General features: G+C 47.8%; 1 protein-coding gene and 1 long non-coding RNA gene across 5 annotated transcripts in view; one reads left to right on the top strand and one right to left on the bottom strand.

The window, feature by feature from the left end:
• The window catches only part of RHBDD1 (rhomboid domain containing 1), a 175546-nt gene that overhangs the window by 43290 nt on the left and 110429 nt on the right, over nucleotides 1–21827 (bottom strand). The gene's annotated exons all lie outside the window — the stretch shown is intronic.
• On the top strand, nucleotides 12100–15405 carry LOC122226725. The gene is made up of 3 exons (XR_006205744.1): nucleotides 12100–13741; nucleotides 14323–14400; nucleotides 15211–15405. It is a non-coding gene; the product is annotated as an uncharacterized LOC122226725 (long non-coding RNA).

Below are 21827 nucleotides of genomic sequence, written 5' to 3'. Positions count from 1 at the left end.
CTGGAGATCTCATGTACAGCACTGTGCCTGCAGTCAATATCACTGTATTGGAAACTTCCAAGTTGCTAAGAGGCTACATCAACTGTTCTCAACACAAAGAAGAACTGGTAAATATTGACATGATAAAAATGTTGGCTGATGCTACTGTTGTAATCATATTGCAATATATAAGTGTATTAAATCAACATGTTTTACACCTTAAGTTTTTAAAAAAAATTTTTTTAATGTTTATTTATCTTTGAGGGAGAGAGAGTGCTAGCAGGGGAGGGGGCAGAGAGAGAGGGAGACGCAGAATCCCACGCAGGCTCCAGGCTCTGAGCTGTCAGCACACAGCCTGACGTGGGGCTCAAACTCACGAACCGCGAGATCATGACCTGAGCCGAAGTTGGACGCTCAGCTGACTGAGTCACCCAGGTGCCCCTGCACACCTTAAATTTACACAATGCTGTACGTCAATAATATCTCAAAAAAAAGTCAGTCTCCTCACTCCACAACAGGAATTTCAGCTGTCAGATGATGAGAAATTTTGAAACGGCAGTCAAAAGGTAACTTGTTTTTTTTTGTTTGTTTGTTTTTCATTTTGTTGCTTCCCTAACACTTAGGCTTATCTGGTTCTCCTTTCCTTTTGAGACCATGGGAGAATTACCCCTCCTGGACACCCTGTGGCCATTCCTGACTAGGAAACCTAAACGTCAGCTGGGCAGGCCTAGCTTCATACTCACTCCTGCTGGCCAAGCTCTACTCGAAGGCTTTTTGGTTCAGAGCAACATATGCCAATTTATCAACCTTCATTAAGGATGGCATTCAAACACAGTACAGGCTCATAAGACTTCCACCATAAAGAGTTCATGAAGTCTAGGGGCGCCTGGGTGGCTCAGTTGGTTAAGCATCTGTGACTTGGGTCATAATCTCGTGGTTCATGGGTTCAAGCCCCGCATCGGGCTCTGTGCTGACAGTTCAGAGTCTGGAGCCTGTTTCGGATTCTGCGTCTCCCTCCCTGCCCCTCGCCTGCTCGCACACTCACTCTCTCTCTCTCTCTCAAAAATAAGCAAACATTTAAAAAGTTATTTAAACAAAAAAGATGAAAAGTTTAACTGGATACGATTTTTGCTATATATGTATTTGAAAAGGAATTTTGTCTTTGTTTCCAAGTGGCAAATGCCTGACATTACAGAGAAACTCATGAATCCAATTACCACTAGTTTATTGCCTGAAACTGTTTCATGAGAGGAGATCCAAATCCTGCTTTCCCTTCAACAATCGTTTGCAACGATAAGGCACTTGGGAGTGAAGGCCAGTAGTGACACCCCTACCAGCGCGGCAGGGAGGCAGCGGCAGAGCTGTGGGCGGGGTCAGGGGCAAGTTCAACGTGGCAGGTGGAGCCTGGGCCACTGGGCATGAGCCCGTGGAAGCGGCAGGAGTGCTTGGCCTCCCAAAGGGAATCATGGTGTCCACAGCAGAAAGGTGGAGAGCTGAGGCTTCCATGGAGGGAGACGCAGGGAGGGGCTCAGAGCTGTAGGCCGTGGGGGCTCCTGGGGCCCGAGCGCGCCAAAGGAGCAGCTGGCACACCACTTGGGACCTGCTCGAGGGGCAGTCGGGGAGGGCGGGGCCGAGCCAACGGAAGTGCGGCGTAAGCAAGCAGAGAACTCCCATCAGGGGAACAAGGATCACTCTTCTGCTCCTAGAGCTTTTCTAAGGGGCCCTATTTCAGTCAGCTTTCACTCCCAGTTTCAGGACCCCAAGTTTACAGATGAGGAAACTGGCTCACAGAGTGTTGGGGACACACACGAGGTCACGTCTACCCACTTTCCCACTACCCCTACACGGGCTGTCACCTCTGACACCATCCCGGTGAGCTCCTGCCCAAACCCACGTGGACATGGGAGCTCCTCCCATTTGGAAATAGAAAAGGAAGGTCCAGCCTTGGGCCCTCAACTCCACACGACTCTGCTGTCACCACAGATATGACTACAAGGCTCCCACAGGGGCCCTGAAATTCCTAACTTTCCAGGACCACCAGAGGGCCCTGATTGTAACAGTAAAACCCGGTTTGTAATCAGGCCCGATTTTATGGGTATTTAAAGCCTGTGCTTTGGGCCAGCAAGGCCTCTGCTATCCATTCAAGTCTCAGCTAAGCTTCGTCTTCCACCCCCTGCTTTTCATTTACTCTTAAAACTGTTTCTGTGTTTCTAGTGTTTCCATTTATGTCATATGGTCTTTTACTTCTCTCCACAGCCTCCACGGGGCTCTACAAGGCATTTCTCAAAGGGTCTTAGAAATGTTTACAATATGTACTTACATTTTTTAAGTGTATTTATTTATTTTGAGAGAGACAGAGGGAGAGGAAGGGGCAGAGAGAGAGGGATAAAGAGAGAGAGAGAGGGAGAGAGAGAGAGAGAGAGAGAATCCCAAGCGGGCTCTGCACTGATGTAGGGCTCGAACCCACAAAATGCGAGATCACGACCTGAGCCGAAACCAAGAGTCAGATGCTCAACCAACTGAGCCAGCCAGGTGCCCCTGTAACATTTGTTAAGCTCTTGGCAAAGGTGTGGACAGGCCTCAGCTGGGTGGTGGGAGAAGGTACAGCCCCCATCCCCGGGGATGTGATGGGAAAGGTGTTCGTAGGATGTCATCAGATGCTTCCAGCCCTGCCTGGAACCGGAGGGGACACCCCAGGCCAGTCTCCATTTTGCAGGTTCTAGTAGGCTCCTTTGTGAGGGGGAGGCTGCTCAAACAGGTGACGGCTAGGTCCCTTCCAAGACTGTGAGGTCTGACCACCAGGGACGAAATCCCGACTCCTCCACTCTTAGCTACACATCCCTGAGCAAGCTGGTTATCTTCAGTAGGCCTTAGCTCCCCTATCCATAAAATAGGAATAAAGAGGGATTCCTTTGCTGGGCTGTTGAGAGGCAAGAAAAGAAATGCTACAAATAAAATGCTTAGCTGAGCCCCAGGCACGCAGGCAGTGCCTGATGAGTGCTGGTTGTTATAATTTTTCATCTCTACCACCATCATGAGTCACGTGTCACATGTCTACTTGCTAGTATCGTTAAGTAACTTGGTGGAAGACACAAAATAAAATGATTTCTTAAAAGACAGTGCCCAATTCTATTGGAGGCCCGTTTGGCAGCATTTTGTATAAAATGTGGAGTTGCTGCTTACTAAATATTTGCCTTCTAAGAAACAGATACAAAAAGGAAAAAGGTAATTAACAACCTCCAGTTAACAGCATCGTCTGTAACAACAGAGGAGACTCTTCAGTCCCTGGGAAAGCTGGCGGGCCCAGCCAAGACCTCCTTTTTCCTGCCGAGTTAAATCACGCACTGAACATTTTCAGCCTGGGTGAGACAGCCTTGCTCTGGTGAACTTGGTACAGAGTATTAGTATTTATGAGCCCTGCCTCCGTGTCCTTGTAAATGGAGGTCAGCCCTCAATGTTACTCAGAGAAACAGCGAGCATGCTTCAAAGAACCTCAGGAACAGTGCCCAGTTTAAGATGATTTAGCTCAATTATAGCACCAGTAGTGAGATCATAAGATTTATTGATTCATGGTTCTTGATGGAAACATTTTCAGTTCTCTACCCTTATGTATAATGCAGTAACTTCTGCAATTACATCCAGATAAGAATTGCTAAAAAGAGCACCATGAGTTGATGGCCATTTTCCCTCCCGTGCGCCATCCCTGTAAATAGAGATGTTTAATTTGCTGGTATTCACAGATCCTGCCCGTGATCTGATGAGCACACTGCACGATTCAGTGAAATTAGACTGATGTGAGTCACAGGATGGCGTATCTTTCCCTTACAGTAGGGACCTAAAGAGGCAATCACTTTAAAAAAAAAACAACAACAAAAAAACCAACAACAACCAGGAAACCTCTAAATAAATCACCAGTGTTCTCAGGGATTTCTATTGTCAAATGAAGGCAGCAGCATGGGATCCACATTCTCTCTTTTAAGGTTACTTTATTAGAATTCCATGAATTACAAAGCTTCCAAAATGCCTTCTGAAAGGATGGTTGCTAAGTCATTTACTGACAACGACCAACAAGGCTGGAAGAAATCCTAACAATTTGGCAAGACATTCTCTGAAAAGGGGAGATACTTAAGTACATAAGACCACTTTACTTTTTGAGTCACTAATTATAATACATATCTATCTGTCTGTCTGTCTATCTATCTCTTTAAAAAGAGTCTGAAGTTCACCTAGAACCTCATAACTCCATACAAATGGAAGCATCATCATGGTTTACAAGAAAGGTAACATTTAGAAGTGACTTGAGAGGGAAAATATTCCCATTTCTACTCAACCAATCGAGTCAGCCACAGTGGGGATTTCTTGGTTTTGAACTTCTATCTGGAATCTCAAAATGAGAAGCTTTGAAATGGAGATCCACTCAATGGCTACTTTGCCTCTCTGACCTGAAGTCAGCTAATTTTGGAAATCTTTAGGGCTACAACAGACTTACAATAAATAGGCTATAATTCAGTGAGCAAGTCAAGTAACCTAAAATATTGGGTCTACTAGGTCAGGTCTAGTGTTTCTTCCAATATAGACAATGTACAGTCTGACCTCTGGAACAGAAAGTTCCGGAGACAAGAAACATCTGTTGGGCCATTACTAAATGCTCACCCTTCTTATTCTCCCTCCTTTTTAAAAAGTGCACAGCTTGATTAGTTTTCATGAACTGAACACGTGGGACCAATATCTAGATCAAAATACAGACCACTTCCGGGGCACCTGAAGTTAAACGCCCAACTTCAGCTCACATCATGATCTCGTGGTTCGTGAGTTGGAGCCCCACACTGGGCTCTGTGCTGACAGCTCGGAGCCTGGAGCCTGCTTCAGATTCCGGGTCTCCCCCTCTCTCTGCTCCACCCCAGCTGTGCTCTGTCTCTGTCTCTCAAAAAGGAATAAACGTTAAAAAAATACAGAACATTTCTGACACTCGTCAATCTCTGCGTGTGCCCTTTTAAGTCACTGCTCCCAACTAAAGAGAACCCACAACCCTGATTTCTGACCGGTGGAGACTCCTTTATTTTCATGCATAAATGGATTCATACTATGTAACCATAGTATGTAACCTTTGTGAGTGGTTTCCTTTTATATTATGTTTGTGATCCACATTGTGTATGTGGTTTTTATTCTACCTGTGCCCCCAAGTGGAACTTCCCTATTTATAGACAGAGGAACTGAGGCTTAGAGATTTCAAGTAACTTGCCAAGACTACACAGCTGGGTCAGTGGCAGAGTCAGGACTCCATCCCAGGAAGGCCCCTTTCTACTCTGCTCTAGATTTGACGTGTGTGAGTGTTTTCCTTAATCCCAAACCAGACTCTGTAAAGCTGAACAATACTATGGCCTTAATCATGACTTGGAGACAGGATCTGAAGTCTGCCTCTGCCTTGGACAAGACTCAGTGTAAACAGTAACCACTCTTGGGTTACTAAAGGGACCTGGGATTAGGATCTCCTTTGACGAGGTATCGTTTTAGCAACGGGCCCAGCCGCAAAGGGCAGCCTTGGTAGTTCACCATCAAGTAATATTATACACAAGAGAACAGTTTGTAACTTCTTACACAAACAGTTTTCCATGCACTTTCTACCTCACTGCACCGGAGGAGCATCAAGGGAGGAAGGAGAGGCTGAGCGTCCACCTGTCATTAGCAGTCACTGGCATATGACACTTTTCTTTTCAACTTGAGTGTAGCTGACACGCGATGTTAGACTAGTTCCAGTGTACGACCTAGTGATTCGACAGTCCTGTCCATGATGCTGTGCTCACCACAGCGGAGCCCCCCTCTGTCACCATACCACGCTATTACAATACTATCCGTATTGTGACTACCAGTCACTACCAGTGACTATATTCCCTGTGTTGTGCCTTTTAGCCTCATGACGTGTTCATCCCGTAACAGGAAGCCTGTATCTCCCACTCCCTGTCACCCATGTGCCCATCCTCCCCCCCCCCCCCCCCCCACTCCCCTCTGGCAACCAGCAACTTGTTCTCTGTATTTATGGGTCTGTTTCTGCTTTTGGTCTATTCAGTTACTTTTTAGATTCCACACATAAGTGAAATCATATGTCTTTCTCTGACTTATTTCACTTAGCGTAATGCCCTGTGTAGGTCCATCCATGTTGTCACAAATAGCAAGACCTCAGCCTTTTTTTTTTTTTTTATGGCTAACACTCCATTATGTATTTAAATTTTTTAAAAAAATATTTATTCATTTTTGAGGGACAGAGAGACAGAGCGTGAGCAGGGAGAGAGGGAGGGAGACAGAATCCAAAGCAGGCTCCAGGCTCCGTGCTGTCAGCACAGAGCCCGACGCAGGGCTCAAACTCACAGACCACGAAATCATGACCTGAGCTGAAGTCGGACGCTTAACCGACTGAGCCACCCAGGCGCCCATAACACTCCATTATATATTATATCACATCTCCTTTATCCATTCATCTATCGACGGACACTTGGGTTGTTCATGGAATTTTTGTTTAAACAAATGAATGTGAATTTTAATACTAAAAAACTTTCCTCTTTTTAAGATGTCTTAAATCCTTTGAAAATTCCATCACTGTCTCAACACTTTATCATGAGATTTTCATGACACTAACGATTTTCAAACACTTTTTTCATACATTTAACGATGCTTTAGAATGTTCCAAACTTTCCTTGATCTAAAGTGTTTCTTTGACCAAAATGCCATTTGGTCAGCAGTCTGTAGGTACCTCCGTTTACCCATCCTATCAGCTGATTCTGGAAATTGAGAAGAGGTTGACTATGTCTAAGAATACCCATGTATACTTCAGGACTGTATTCCCCCCCCCCAATTCAAAACCATGTAGGGTTGGTTATTCACTGGACAAATAAGTACAAACTCTTGGAAAACTAAACACAGGGCTCCCTGAGGGCAGAGGTCTCTCACTTCTGCATTCTCATTGCCTAGCACAGATGAGGGGCCTGACGTGTCTGGTTGGGGTGGCAGAAACCACACGTGGGCCTTGTCTTGAGACACAGGTGGGAGAACACGCTTTGCAGCCGACAAAAAGGAACCGAAGGTAGGACTTCCCCTCTGTGCGGAAGGAGCGCGTTCTGATAAAAAACGTAGGTACGTGAGCAGGGAGAGGCTAGGAAAAAGATGAAGACCCTTCGGGAAATGAAAACTCCACAGTTTTCTCAGAAGCTCCAGGGCCAGTGTGTCCACTTGGCCTCAGGGGGCGGCTGCCGACAGGACATTTCTGATGGAGATTCCACACCCGTGTGCAGAGGGGGCAGCTGCTGAGCTCGCCCCACCAGGCCTGCATCTCTGCCGGACCCCGCTCTGGGGACCCTCAGGGGCGTCACAGGATTGCCCAGGTCCAGATGGCTCTCTGCTCCAGGCTCTGGACTCCTCAGTCCTTTGTCAGCCCGACCCTCTGGCCTTTCTCTCTTGGGCGGAGGCTCACCAGTCGGGGGACCCACAGGCAGGAAGGGGCTTCTAGTGGCTTCTTCAGAGCCCGGATACAAGTCCTTCTGCCAACTCCTCATGCTTCTTGATCTTTTTTTTTTTTTTTTTAATTTTCATAACTTTTAATTTCATTATTTAAGAAAGGAGAGGACAGGGGTGCCTGGGTGGCTCAGTCGGTTAAGAGTCCGACTTCGGCTCAGGTCATGATCTCATAGTTAATGGGTTCGAGCCCCACCATCAGGCTCTGTGCTGACAGCTTGGAGCCCGGAGCCTGCTTCGGATTCTGTGTCTCCCTCTTTCTCTGCCCCTCCCCCACTCATGCTCTGTGTGTCTCTCAAAAATAAATAAACATTAAAATTTTTTTTAAAAAAGGACAATAGGTAAAAGAATAAACTATAATAAATTGAGCTTGACAAGATAAAAAACTGCCTCCTCCCGAGACACATAGAGTTCTGGCCCCACTTGCCTGCCGCTTGCTATGACACTCACCCTAAAGAGTGGCCGTGGTGTTTTCCCTTCCTGGCTTTCAGCAGCCCCAGCCCTGTGAGCACAGTTACCACCCCACAGCAACCGACTGGCCACTGAAGGCGGAAGTCAGAGTCGGGGTCCCGGCCCTTCAACGGGGCAAATGCAAGATGTCTGGACAGAGCCAGACGGTCTCGGAGACACCACTCACTGGAGAGTTGCCCAGTATGCTGCTGTGGTCCTTCAACACTAGTGAACATCATAAAGGAAAACTGGTTAAAAACACAGATTACGAGATCCCACTGGTAGAGATTCTTGTGCTGGAGCCCAAGAAGCTGCATTTTAATGAGCACCCAAGTGATTCTGTTGCAGGCGGTGTAGCAAATCGCTGAGAATTGCCGTGGGGAAAAAAAAGATGCTTCACCAGACCTGGGCTCACATCCTGACCCCGCCAGGACCTTGGACAAGTCATTCCCCAGGCCCCCCCACACCCCCCAGCCCCTGCTCCCAACCCTCCAGGTGTTGGGCTCATCTGTGCCATGAAGGTGCTGGACGAGACATTTTGCCCCCCTGCACAGAGATGCCATGACTTGTCCGGTTCCCAGTGAGGCATCAGGCTGGCTGGGCTAAGACGGGAGACTGCAATGGGAGACACCAGCCACCGGCCTTTACTGCCTGCAGCCCGGGTGGCTCACTCTGGAGGATCCCGCCTGCCCTGCCGGCCGGCCTGTCGGTGACTTCTGGCATCTGGACACACAACTGGCCGTGCTATGCTCCTTGACAATGTCCTCCAGCTCAGCTGGTCTGTCTCGGTGCCCCTCCACTCTGACATTTTAATTTTCAGTAAACTTTTTAATTTTGGAACAGTTTTACATTTGCAGAAAAGTTACAAAGATAATAGAGATGATTCAATTACCCTAATGTTAGCACCTTACATTATGACAGTATAGTTGTCAAAGGTAAGGGATCATTTATAGGGATGGGTGCATTACTACGAACTAAATTGCGGGTTTCACTTGGATTTTTACCAGTTTTCCCACTAATTTCCTTTTTCTGTACTAGGATCCGTTTGGAACATTTAGTTGTCATGTGTCCTTAGCCTCTTCTGGCCTGTGGCAACTTCTCCATCTTTTCTTGCTTCCTATGACCTTGACCATCTTGAGGAACTCCAGCCAGGTAGCCTGTAGAATGTCCCTCAGTTGGGTTTGTCTTATGTTTTTCCTCATGCTTAGACTGAGGTTATGGATCTTAAGAAGAAGTCACAGAGGTCAAGTACTCTTCCCATCCTGTCTTATCCGGGGCTCCTGCTATCAACATGACTAGCCACTGGGGGGGCGGGTAACCTTGAGTACTTGGTTAAGTAGTGTTTGCCACGTTCCTCCACCTTTAAACTTGTCTGATGAGTTCCGAGGGAATAAAGCTTTGAGTCTCTCCAGGAATGACCAGGATAAAATGGAAGAAGTAGGAGTAGGTACTTCAAGGAGGCTTGGTCACCTGTTGGGGAATGACTGGATAGGGTGGGGGTCGTCCCTGACCTTCACTGGGCGCCAGGCCCCTGGATTCCAGGTGAAGGGGCTCCAACACTGGTGTGAATGTATGAATCACCACGAGGGCTGGAGAGAGTTTCCGATTCCGTAGGCTTGGCATGGAGCCCAGGCCATTGTATTTTTAATGAGCTCCCAGGTGATTCGGACCTACAGTAGCTCTGGGGAACCAATGAGCTACAGCTTAGATTTTTCTTTCAACTAAAAATACCCACCTTGGGTTTGCTTCCAGTTTTTACACTTGCCAGCAGGTGGACCCAGAGGCCGGTGACACGGAGTCCACTGAAGAAAACTAGGGCAAATTCCAGTCAACAAAGCATTCCGCCTCGTAAGCAGAACCGGGGTTATTTTGAAACAGATGGGCTCTACAGAGCCTGCCGCACTGAATATTATGGAGCTGTTTATTGTCTAGATGGTCTGGATGATCTGCCAGCATCTAGCAGTTTCTCTGTCACATCAGACTTCTTCAAGAGCAGAGGAGGAGACGGACGAGGCACTCAGAGAGGGTTAGACGTGGTTATGGATGTGGATGCGGAGTCGGATATTTTAACCGGCTCTAAACTCAGAATCTACTCTTGCTACTGTGCTTACTGCTTTGCATCACGGAGGGCTTTTTACTGCAAGGGTCTGTATCCCCCTAACTCCAGGTTAGAAGAGGTAAACAAACACAATCTGTGGGAATAAGACAACCTTGGATGCAGTGATGCTAAAAACGACTTATTTTAAAACCTAACCAAAGCGGTAATGTTTCCCGGTCCACACTGTCACCCCAACCCCACTTATACTTGCCCCCAGTCTTCTTTCCTTCTGCCCCCTCTCCTTGTACCGCCCCAGCAGAATAGCAGGAGGGAGGAAGTGAGATAAACAAGGGCCATACGACTGTGCCTGATGCAGCGTTTCCGCGCGTGCAGGGCCAGGACTTATAAACGGAGTGTTCTGTGAGTCCTGGAAATCTGCAAAGAACTCCAGCATCCATGGCTCCTCCCTGGAGGATGTTTTCAATTCCTTAGCCCATGACCTCAGACACTTAGCTGCTGTCCTGGCCGGCCCAGGCCCAGAGGGGCCACGAAGGGGTCTTTGAAGCTGGCGGCTTGGTAATTGGTGGTCTGGCTGTCTCTGCGGCTGGACAGTCCCCAGGGGTTGGAGGGATACCGAGAGGGGCTTCCTGGCGGACGAGGCCCCGCCTGAGACGGTGGGCTCCTCACTGCCTGGGCCACCAGCTCCCCCGGCTCCACGGGATAAAATGCCAGGTGCGTAGTCCACCCCCACCCCCACCTCGCGTGCAGGGGGAGGCCCTTCGCTCAGAAACGACAAGCTCCCTAATGCTATTGCTTTTCGCCTGGGCTTTCAAAGCCCCTGTTCACACAGAGGTACAGAGACGCGTCTGTGATGACATTTAGACCTACTTCATTTTTTTCCTCACTCCCTCTCCCTCGAGTTTCAAATCAGAGACAGCTCAAGTTTCAGCTCTGGAAGCAAAGGCCCAAAATAATGTTTTCATTGACTTTTGAAATCACAGCCCATTTAAAATTAGACAATATTTCACTCAGAAACCTCAATCTTCTGAAAACACCGTTTAGCCTTGGGGAATGAAAAAAAAAATACAAATAAACATCATCCCAAGAAATCACGGGATAAGGAAACAAATGTGGAGAGCTAATGCGAGAACTTTGGAAAGGGACAAGGGAACTTGGGTTGACAACCTCTGCTGACAGCGACTACTCAGGGGTCAAGTCCAGCTCTCCCTGGACAACCACTGCAGGTAACTGGGTGTGTCAGGAGAAACGAGGAGCCTCGGGAGGCAAGGGGGTTGGGATGGCTGGTCCCCAGGCTCGGTGGCCACAGCAACCCAATGCTTCCATGTCACGGTCCTGCGAGAAACATGGCATAATGAAGCACCAAAGGCTAGATACTGGCCCTAGAACACGAAGTCCCAAAGTCTGATGTAGAGAAGCTTGGTGAGAGGCAGATTCTAGGCTGCAACTTGGGAGATCCCAGCCCAGTATCTGTGGTGGGACCCAGGAATCTGCATTTCTTTTTCTCAAGCACCGAGAGTGAGTCACCGGCCTCATTATATGAAACTTTGATCACAGCAATGCCAAAATGTATTCTGGGGGTTCGTCTGGCCTTGGCCATGAGCACCTTTATGGCCACTGAGTTTATAGAAGTCGGTCTTTTGTCACATTTTTCATGAGTCAGAGACTCTGGTGGTTTCTTGGGTTGTTTATGCTCAATCCTGGATGATGTGGGCTTTAAAAGTAAGGTATCATTGTAACCTGGCTCTCCAGAGGATTATAACAAATACAATTATGGTATTGCCCCAGAGATTCTGTTAGCCCTAACATTAGTGTAGATGAAACTGGCCCACTGCCCCTCACCCAATCCTCGGAACAGAACGATTCACCTCTGGATCCCTGGTGGCCGGTACATGGTGGGTGTATCACAAATGTTTGGTGCATGGACAAAGAACAACCAATTGTGCCATCAGGGCCGAGCAGAGAGAGGGAGTCAGGGTGACCAGGCCGGAACAATGGGGCCAGAGGACACTGACAGAAATGGAGACACATGGTGCCAGGTAGGGAATTTCAAGGTCTGGGAATCTTGGTTTCTGGCCTTGGCCCCCAACCAGCTCCCAAACCCTAGACATTCATGGATGAGGAACAGGTGAGAGGAGGCTATGCACACACAGGCTTAAGAATACAATGCCGTGTATTTGTTTCTTCTATGAAATTCCTTAGGAATTTCCTCTATGGGTTCCTCTAGGAATTCCTCTAGGAATTCCTTTTCCTGGGCTCTGGGATTCATGATACCTTAGAGAACTTTCAGTAGCTAGAAGCAGGCCAAGATAGGAGATGTATTGGGTACATCTAAGCTGAATGCATCTTAAAGACTCCAAAAATTCAAATTATTTCTGCATTTCAAATATCATAAGCCAGATTAGTGCATAACCACATGTCCAGAGATACTGATATCAATGCATAATTACAAAATATCCCTGACCTAGGAAACTGTCCCTGAGATTTTTGATGGCCAAGAGAACATCGTGGTTCAATGCTCTCATGAGAGCCGAAAGCTGCCTGGAATCGTTTTCTCGAAGGTGGGATGAGAGGAGGACAAAGTGATGAGAGCCTCTGCGATGGGGTGTGGCATGGCTGGTGTCCAAGGGTCGCAGTCGGCAGGGCCAGGCTGAGGGCATCACAGGGAAGCAACAGCCATGAGGAGCTAAAACAATGTGAGGACAGTGGCCGGGTGGTTAAATAAAAAAGGCAGGAGAGAGGAGGTGAGCATACGTGAAAGAAGAATGACGCTCTATTGGATATACGATCACCATGACTTCTGAATGGCCACCACTGGGCTGGGCTCCTCTAGGAGGGCACAGGCACCATGGAGGGGAGGAGAGCACAAGTGCTGAGCCTTTCTGGGTGGATACACCCCGTTGAGGTGGGCAGCTGAGAGGCCATCGGGGCATCACAAACACACAGGAGCCTTGCTCTCAGAGCCTAACAGCCAACAAGTTCTTCCAGGTGAGTCCACCTGGAGTTGTGCGGGCTGTGGATTTCTGTGACATGATAAACGATCCCACAAGCATGGCGGCCATTTTCAAAACACGCTTCTTTCTGTATTCGATGGTATTTAGCCTAACCCTGAGCCTAACTGCCACTCTTTGCGTGTTCTTTTAGGTCTGATTAACTCACTCCCACCACATTCTGACCTTGTGCCCCATCTAAGAGAGCGTGTGGATGTGTGCGTGTGCATGGACACGTGCATGTGGGTGCACATGCACACACGTACACACACACCGAGACTTAAACACCTCCAATAAACAAACCCTCCCAGCCTCAGGAAGGCCTGGGGGCTTTCTCAGACGGTTTTCATACCATTCAAACAGCCTGCCTCTAACTGCCTCATCCTGACCTAGAACTGTTCAGAAATGACTCTAAAATGGCCTCTTAGCAGAGAAGAGATACTCCATAACAATAAAAAGTGACTTACTCTTACAGGGCTGTTAATAATCTCTAGGAAAATAAAACTTACTTTATGAACATTAAGGGAGACCTTGGGACTGAATTTTTTGAACTTTACTGGCCAAGTTAGGAGTCTAGAGTTTGGCTTATCTTGGAAAACAGAGGAGCTAGATGAAGGGGAGGACTATGTTGCTCTCTGAGCCTCTTTGGAAGTATCTTGTGCATGCTGCGGACAGATTAAAAGCTAGTGCTGGAAGGCCTGTCTATGGTTTTAAGAAGGAAGCTCTGAGGAGTCAGTCAAGTGTGGACAGGAGATTCGGGGTGAGATGCATCCAGTCCATAGTAAAAATCATGGGTTTTCAGAGAAGGGAGGGGGGTCATTTGGGGTGGTGGTATCCAGTCGGCTCATTTTGGAGATGGGAAACAGAAGTGCAGAGAGGATAAATGGTTTTCCTGTTTTGTGCAGCTACGGGGGCAGAACCAGAAGTCAGGACTCTCAACGGTCTGTTCCTACTACCTGGCTAATTTTTTTTCCTTAAGTTTATTCATTTTGAGAGCCAGAGCAAGTGTGTATGCACAAGCAGGGGAGGGGCAGAGGGAGAGGGAGAGAATGCCAAGCAGGCTCTGTGCTGTCAGTGCAGAGCCCAAAGTGGGGCTGGATGTCAGGAACTGTGATATCATGACCTGAGCTGAAATACGTTCAACCCTCTGAGCCACCCAGGCGCCCCGTCTTATTTTCTCTCTTAGGCATTTCATCCTGCATAACCCACACCTCCCTAGTCAAACCCGCAGTGGACACTGGCGTTTCACTGAAGTGCCCTTCTGCCACGTGGCTCTGGCAGGGGACAGAGAGAGGGAATGATTTCTGGAGCCAGACAGACCTGATGTTCTTATCTGTGCAGGGCAGAAATCTGCTTCACAGATGTGCTCAGAAATGAATGAACTGAAGAGTTTCACCACCTGGCCCCAAACAATCACAGGTAAGTGGCTCCTGATTATTATACTAATAACCCCTTTTCCAGGCTGCCCCATCCTGGGTACGTCCCCACCATACAGCCAGTTAGTCACACATACCCAGACCCTAGTCATCCGAGACTATTCCTTCTTCCTCACCTGCCCCTCTTGGACCCCTCACCGAATCCTGTCATTTTAACCCGAACATTTCCCAAACTCCTCCCTTCCTCTCCATCTTCCCCGTCACCAACCCTGTCTGAGCCACCTGCTTCGTGAGCCCGGACTGGCATCTGAGCCTCTAAGTGATCTCCCCACACTGTCTCTGGTCCTCCTACCAGCCATTCCACACACAGTTGTGGGAGAGCTTCTAGAAAGCACGTGCCTCATCAAGTTCATCCTCTGCCTGCCAAGGGTTTCCTTTTATTTAAGTACAAACATCAAAATTTGTACCCAGTCCAGTACACTTGCCCTGTCACCTCCCACTCACCAGTTCCCTCCTCCAGCAACCAGCTCAAACACCATGTCTCCAGGAAATTGTGCCCAACCCCTCTCCCCCGCCACCCCAAACCCTCAGTGAGGGTCCTCTGCCCTAAGCTCTCACAGGAACACGGCCCCTTCCTTCAAAAGCACACCGTGCCCCCATTAGTAATGGGACAGGACTCATTATTTCAATAATGTGGGTTCTCACTGGGCTTTGAGCTCTGCGGGGTAAGAACAGGGAGAGGTTGTGTTCACATTCTCTCTCCAGGGATGAATAAATAAATGAGCCGATGCACGAATGAGAGAGAGGGAGGGAGGGAGGAGGTAGGGTAGTAACTACTGTCCTCATTTTACAGATGGCCAAACTGAGGCTCCAGAAGGTGTGTGACTTCCTGAGGCCTCAAGAGCCAGCACATAATATAGCCTGGACACGAGGGGCTGGATCTGAGCCCAGTGTTCTCTGTCCTCCATGAGGCACCCACCCATCTCCCTTTAACCGGCACCCACATCTCTCCCTTTAACATCCAACTTTCTCCACTTCAACCAGTGGCTCAGCAAAAAAAAAAAAAAAAAAAAAAAAAAAAAAAAAAAAAAAAAAAAAAAAAAAAAAAAATCAGTGTTTTGTTTTGTTTTGTTTTTCAATGGGGGCTATGAGGGTACAGGAGGGGCCATAATTGGTACATGAAAAAAAAAGAAGAAATTGCAAGTTGATATAGTGGATATTTTGAGTTAAAAAAAAAAGATGACCATGAAAAGGCACAAAATTTGTTGCTATTTAGACCCAACTATAACCACATTTCCAGAATTGTTTCTATGGGTCTGAAGATAGCAGATTAAGGGCAACTGACTTGGCAAAGGGCCTAGACGGGTTTTCAGACGCTCTTAGGTTAGAAAAAAATAAGGGCAGTAAAAGCTCCGGTGAGGACACTATACCAACATGACTGATATAAATGGAACATACTTCTATGAGTCATTTGTAGCTTTAAATACTACAGAAAAAAGAATTTATAAAACATGCCCAAACAGCCTCCCTTTGATGTGGCGAACCCTTTTAAAACCACATTGTTCAAATTTATGTTAAAATGCAAACCCTTCATGTTTACAATGGCACTCTCGGAGAAATGCAATATAAAAGTACAACTGTTAAATTTCAAAGACAAGACTTATAACCTCAGAACAATAGGGCATTCCCAGCGCAAATTTATGAGCTGTTAAACCTCAAAAGGTTTCTTCAATTAGCAGTGAAGGCTTTTGACATATTTGCAGCCTGATATAGGGGCTGCTCTTTCTATAATTTGGGGTGTATTGCTTTTATCAGAACTTTTCCTTACTTTTATTGACCTCGGCCGACAACCATTGTGCTTCTCTGTGCACAGCGTTTGATCCTGCTAATTATGCTGTGGGGCCAGGACGGCATTTCACGGTTTACCATTGCTCCTGGGGCGCGCTACAAATTATACATAATGCATTGCATTGTAATTGCTGCATTGTGAACTTGGCTCGCCTTTCCAACATAAAATACCGACATCCAAGTAGTTTTATTATAAAAAAACCATAAGGGATTCTTTTGGATTATAAACATCTGAAGACATAACATTCTCATGAATTCCAGCTGGCTATTTTGGACACACAGAGGGCAGGCAAGGCTGAAAAGCAAAGCAAATATACTTCATATTGATGTTTACAGAGGAAAAGGAGAGGCAGTCCTAAAGGCAAGAAGACTATGCTGAATGCAAAACACAACAGAGGGAGCAGAAGCTGAAGGGCGGACAGAAGTCCAAACTGAGATGCAAATTCCAGCGATGGTCCTAAGCCTCACTGGGCCTCGAGTTCCTCATTTTGAAAACAAAGGCACAGAACCAAGTGAGCAAAAAAGTCCCTTCTCCCCAAAGACAGCGGCCTCAGGAGAGCAGTGGCTTGTTTTCTGCATCTAATTCGTCAGGCCAGCCTTCCTACCAGGGGGCTAGGAACCTGAATCTTGTAGTAAACATGAGGCCTCTCTTGGATGCCCTACTGGTTTGGGGCCTCGGAGAAGAAGATAATGGCTTTTTAAAGGGCGGGGGGCAGAATGAGTGAAGCCACACGTTTTATATATGCAACGCGGCCAGCTGGCACACAAAATTACGAGAACGGTATGGGGGTCAGTGAGGCTTATCGCTGTGGCCTGCACACCCCGGGCCGGAAGTCCGTGCTCTGGACACCCCCCAGCAGGCTGCTTGTGTCTCCAGGCTTGTGGTTTAGAAGCAACCTAGGTACCAGGCAACCGCTCCTAATCCTCTTTTCTACCTGCACCCTCCTCCCCCGCCAAAACGAGACAGTAGCCTGATCTATGAGTTCAGACTGGTTTCTTTTCACTTCCTTTCAGGGAGAAGAATGTTCTAGAAGAGCTTAGGTGGAGGTGGCACTCTATCTGAGCACATTCTGCATCAGTGAGGATGCCGTCATCAAAGTTGGGGAGAAGGTGGGGGTGAGGTTGTGGGTCAGGCTCGTGCATCTTGGTAATTTACAACAAATCATCGCTGAGGACACGCTGCTTCCCCGCTGCTTCCACGCATCACACTGGCTGGGTTTGGAAGCTGATGACTTGGCACCCTCACTTCTCTTGTCTAATGGTGTTTCTGGGGTGCGGGGTACGGGGGGATGTCTGTGTAAGATCCAGGATGAGCAGACAGCTACAGGCTGTCCCCACAGGCTCTGCCTGGGAGCTATATTTGGGCTGCCCTGACGGGGATGGTGGCCAGTTTTGTCACACCTTCACAGTGTCCCTTGGGCCAAAGGCTTGGGAGGTTTCATCCCTGTTCCAATCCATGCTGCTTTTAGTCTCCAAACAATCGAGACTTCTGACCAGTCAAGTTGGCCATGCCGGTGAGGGTGGAAAGGGGGACTATTAAAAAAAATTTTTTTTTAATGTTTATTTATTTTTGACAGATAGAGACAGAGCATGAGCGGGGGAGAAGCAAAGAGAGAGGGAGACACAGAATCCGAAGCAGGCTCCAGGCTCTGAGCTCAGCACAGAGCCCGATGTGGGGCTCAGACTCACAGAGTGTGAGATCATGACCCGAGCCGAAGTCGGACGCTCAGCCAACTGAGCTACCCAGGTGCCCCTGAAAGGGGGACTATTTTAAACTGAGCCCACTCGCGTGATTGCATTCATATTTTCTGTGTTGCTCAGACCTAAAGACAAAATACAGCACCTCAGTCCTGCAGCCAGATGCACTCAGCAGAGCCCACAGGGGGCATGTTTTCAGCTCTTGTTTTCTGTCAGCAATGGCAGAACTTGGCCTATGTGTATGATCTCTTTTCAACTATTTTCTAAATCATATGTAGTTTCCATAAGCATTACCACAACTTCTAACGTGCCAGTATAAAAGGCAACACTTAAGGAGTTTATGTGTAGATCACTGTTGAAAATTCTAAGCCTAACAGATGTTCAGGGCTTCCTTCTTTGTGTAGAAATACATGCATTTCCATGCCTTTCCGCACCAGACAACATTTGACACAGTGTCTTTGCATCCAAGCAACCTCCCTGTTCTGTACCAAACCACCCCCTTTCCTTAAGAGAAAGTTTCTGTCGTCGAGGTGGGACTGGCCTGGTTTCTGCGGGCTCCAAGGGGAAATGAGAAAGTGTCAGGAAAATCAAGCAGCGGGTGGCCCCAGGAGGAAGGGGACTTCCGCAAGGGGATGACCACTCTGAGGAAGGCAAGCCAACTGTTAGGGCCTCAAGAGCATCTACTCCCACAAGTTTCCGACACGGTCCTGTCAAAAAGAGTTTCTCTTTATGCCCTTTATCATCTCGGCGTCGCTTAAACCTTGGGAGACCCGACAGGAGCGTAGGTCTAAAAGCTCACGTGTTAGAAATGGAGCTTCTGAATAAAGGGAAGGAATAGCTGGTGGTTTTAGGAACACAATTTCCAGAGTGACCCGGCGGCTCAGTCGGTTGGGCAACCGAGTCTTGATTTGGGCACAGGTCGTGATCCCAGGGTCGTGGGCTCTGCACTAAGCATGGAGCCTGCTTGAGTTTCTCTCTCTCCCTCTGCCCCTCTCCCCTGCTTGCTCTTTCTCTCTCTCAAACAAAAATCTTAAAGAAAAAAAAACACTACAATTTCCTTCCCACCACCAAGAGACTTGACTCTGACCCTTCCCTGGGTCACCGCAGTGAATGAGTTGGGGCGACTGGCAGTGCTGCGGTCCATATGTGGCCATCAGATCAGTGGACCTGGGCCTTGTGTGTGCCACAGGAGCACAGCCTGCAGGAGATACGTGGCCTAAAACTGGTAAAGGTCACCCACGTACAAGGCCAGGGACCTTACAGGAGTGAGCTCCAATTATACAACGCCTTCGGCCCCAGACGGGTCGCCGCCCTGCCCTGAGAGATGGGTACTGGACGCTAGAGTGCCCTGGTGCTTGGAAATTCCTACGCAAATCACTTCCAGGGTAAACTCGTATTTATTTTTCAACCAACTGGGAGAATCAAATGACCAGATGTCTCTTTTGTAGATCTTCATTAACGAACAAGAGACCTGACAGAAGTCACCACCTGGATTCTCGGGACTCAAAGGCAGCAACACTCACACGATATTGTGGGGTCAGGTCCTGGTTAAGCTTCACCGCATTCACGCTCTATGCTCAGCACTGTGTCCTGAGACCTGAAATTCCGCGGACGGACACTGAAAGGACCCTGTGAGTCAAATGTTAAGTGCAGTAAAATTTGGTGTAAAGGAAATATGCTCTCAAATATCAGTTCTATTGGGGTGATGATCCACCCAGTTTCAAAATCTCTGGTTAACTAGAAAACTCACAACTTCTTCCTCCTACTGCCGACAGCTGACGTTTTATTGTGTGCTTACTACGTGTCGGGTATGGAGTTAAGCATCTGTGACGATGAGGGACAAGGGGGGGGTGTGTGGCTCACCAGTCACAGCCAGGAGAGGACACAGTTAGTGTCCTCATTTCCATCCCTTCTAACCTCCTTCATTTTGGTTTAGAGTTTGTAATTTCTAATTCCAGCAAAGTCTTGGAGGCTGTCTGAAAATTTACTAATTTGTCTCTCCCCTCTTTCCTTAATTAATACAACCGACCTTAACTGAAAACATGGACTGTGTGTCAGGCACCATTCTAGATTAAGGAAGAATAAGGTACAGTTTCCTCTCTTGAGAAACTCACGGAAGCCTAAGATGAATAGGGCTATATGGTTTAAATGAGTGCATATATTCACATCCATGAGACCTATGCGCTAAAGCCAATATTAAACGTATGTAAAATTTCTAAAGCTAATGAAGCTACTTAGTTAGACACCCCCCTCGTTTTACAGATCCTGAAACAGAGTTCAGAAAAGCTAAGAAACTTGCCCAAGTCCCTCAGCTAGCCTCCAGTAACTTTGTGGTTGTTGCTGTGGTGGTGGTTGTGAAGATTTTGTTTTTAAGTAATCTCTACAGCCACCGCGGGGCTCAAACTTACAACCCCGAGATCAAGAGTCCCGTGTTCTACCGACTGAGCCAGCCAGGTGCCCTGCCTGCATGAACCCTGGAACTGGAACCCGGCCCTCCTCATTCTCATTGACTACAGACACACCTATGATTCGGCGCATCAAACACTGTATGGGCTCCAACAAGGTTTCCAGCAAGAAGGGTCATTCCAATGGCTCAGGCGGCCATAAGGCATTGCCAGTCTTGCTCACATAGCACATAACTTGACTGTGTTAGAACAGTGGCTTCTCTTTGATGTAGGGCCACAGACATGCAAAACATGCAGTTGGTGGGTGGCGAACCCTCCATCAAAGAGTTCTGTGTTCCTCCGACGTACTGCTCCTCCCACCTGGTTCAACAGTGAGCAAACAGCCCAGCTAATTTCAATCCAAACTTCGGACCTATATTTGGCAGCAAAGTATGTTTAGAACTTTGCAGGGTTGGCCATGCAAGGGTCGGAATCCTAACTATTCAAATTGTTACACCCAGTTGTGCAAAAGGAGCCTTTGACTCTGGCCACTCGTCAAGGCCTGTGATACTGGGTAAGGACGCAAGAGTGTGGCAAGGCTGTGAGTCAGCCTCCCCACCGTCCCCTCAAATCCTCAAGCCTAGCACATGCCAGCAGCCATTCTCCTACCTAGTGGTCAACCTGGACAAAAAGGCTCTCAGGAGGGAGCAGCTGGAAGGGTCAACAGTCAGGATTATGATTTTAGGACAGAAAACTCTACTGGCCTTACAGTTGTTCTAAGGCTCAGACAAATGCTGGAGAGGGATGTGATCTGTGGCAATTATGCCCGTGAATGAAGCAGCTCCACGTTCTTCCCAGTTGATTTTCACTCCATAAGACAATAACAATGACAATCACAAGACACCTGGCAGTGTTAAGAATCACCATCTCTAGAACTTTTAGGCTTGTTTACTCATGTCTAATATACCACCCTCTCTAAAGAGAAAACAGTTCAACTATAAAACATTAGAAAAGTTCTTGCTGGGGTGCTTGGGCGATTCAGTCAGTTAAGTCTGACTCTTTTTTTAAAAAATATTTTTTTAATGTTTATTTATTTTTGACAGAGAGAGAGAGAGAGAGAGAGAGAGAGAGAGAGAGAGAGAGAGAGAATGAGCGGGGGAGGGGCAGAGAGAGAGGGAGACACAGAATCCGAAGCAGGCTCCAGGCTCTGAGCTGTCAGCAAGAGCCCGACGAGGGGCTCGAACTCACAGACCGTGAGATCATGACCTGAGACCATGACCTCAGCCAAAGTCGGACGCTTAACCGACTGAGCCACCCAGGCGCCCCAAGTCTGATTCTTGATTTTGGCTCATATCATGATCTCGCGGTCTTGAGATAGAGCCCCATGTTGGGCTCTGTGCTGACTGTGGAGCCTGCTCAGGATTCTCTCCCTCCCTCTCTCTCTCTTGCTATCCCTCCCCTGCTTGAACATGCGTGCTCTCTAAAAAAATTAAAAAGTAAAAAGTTCTTGGGGCGCCTGGGTGGCTCAGTCGGTTGAGCT

This window comes from Panthera leo, chromosome C1 (genome assembly GCF_018350215.1).
Source record: "Panthera leo isolate Ple1 chromosome C1, P.leo_Ple1_pat1.1, whole genome shotgun sequence".
Taxonomy (NCBI): Eukaryota; Metazoa; Chordata; class Mammalia; order Carnivora; family Felidae; genus Panthera; species Panthera leo.
The sequence above is the reverse complement of the archived record's forward strand: the minus strand, read 5'-3'. Positions and strand labels throughout refer to the sequence as shown.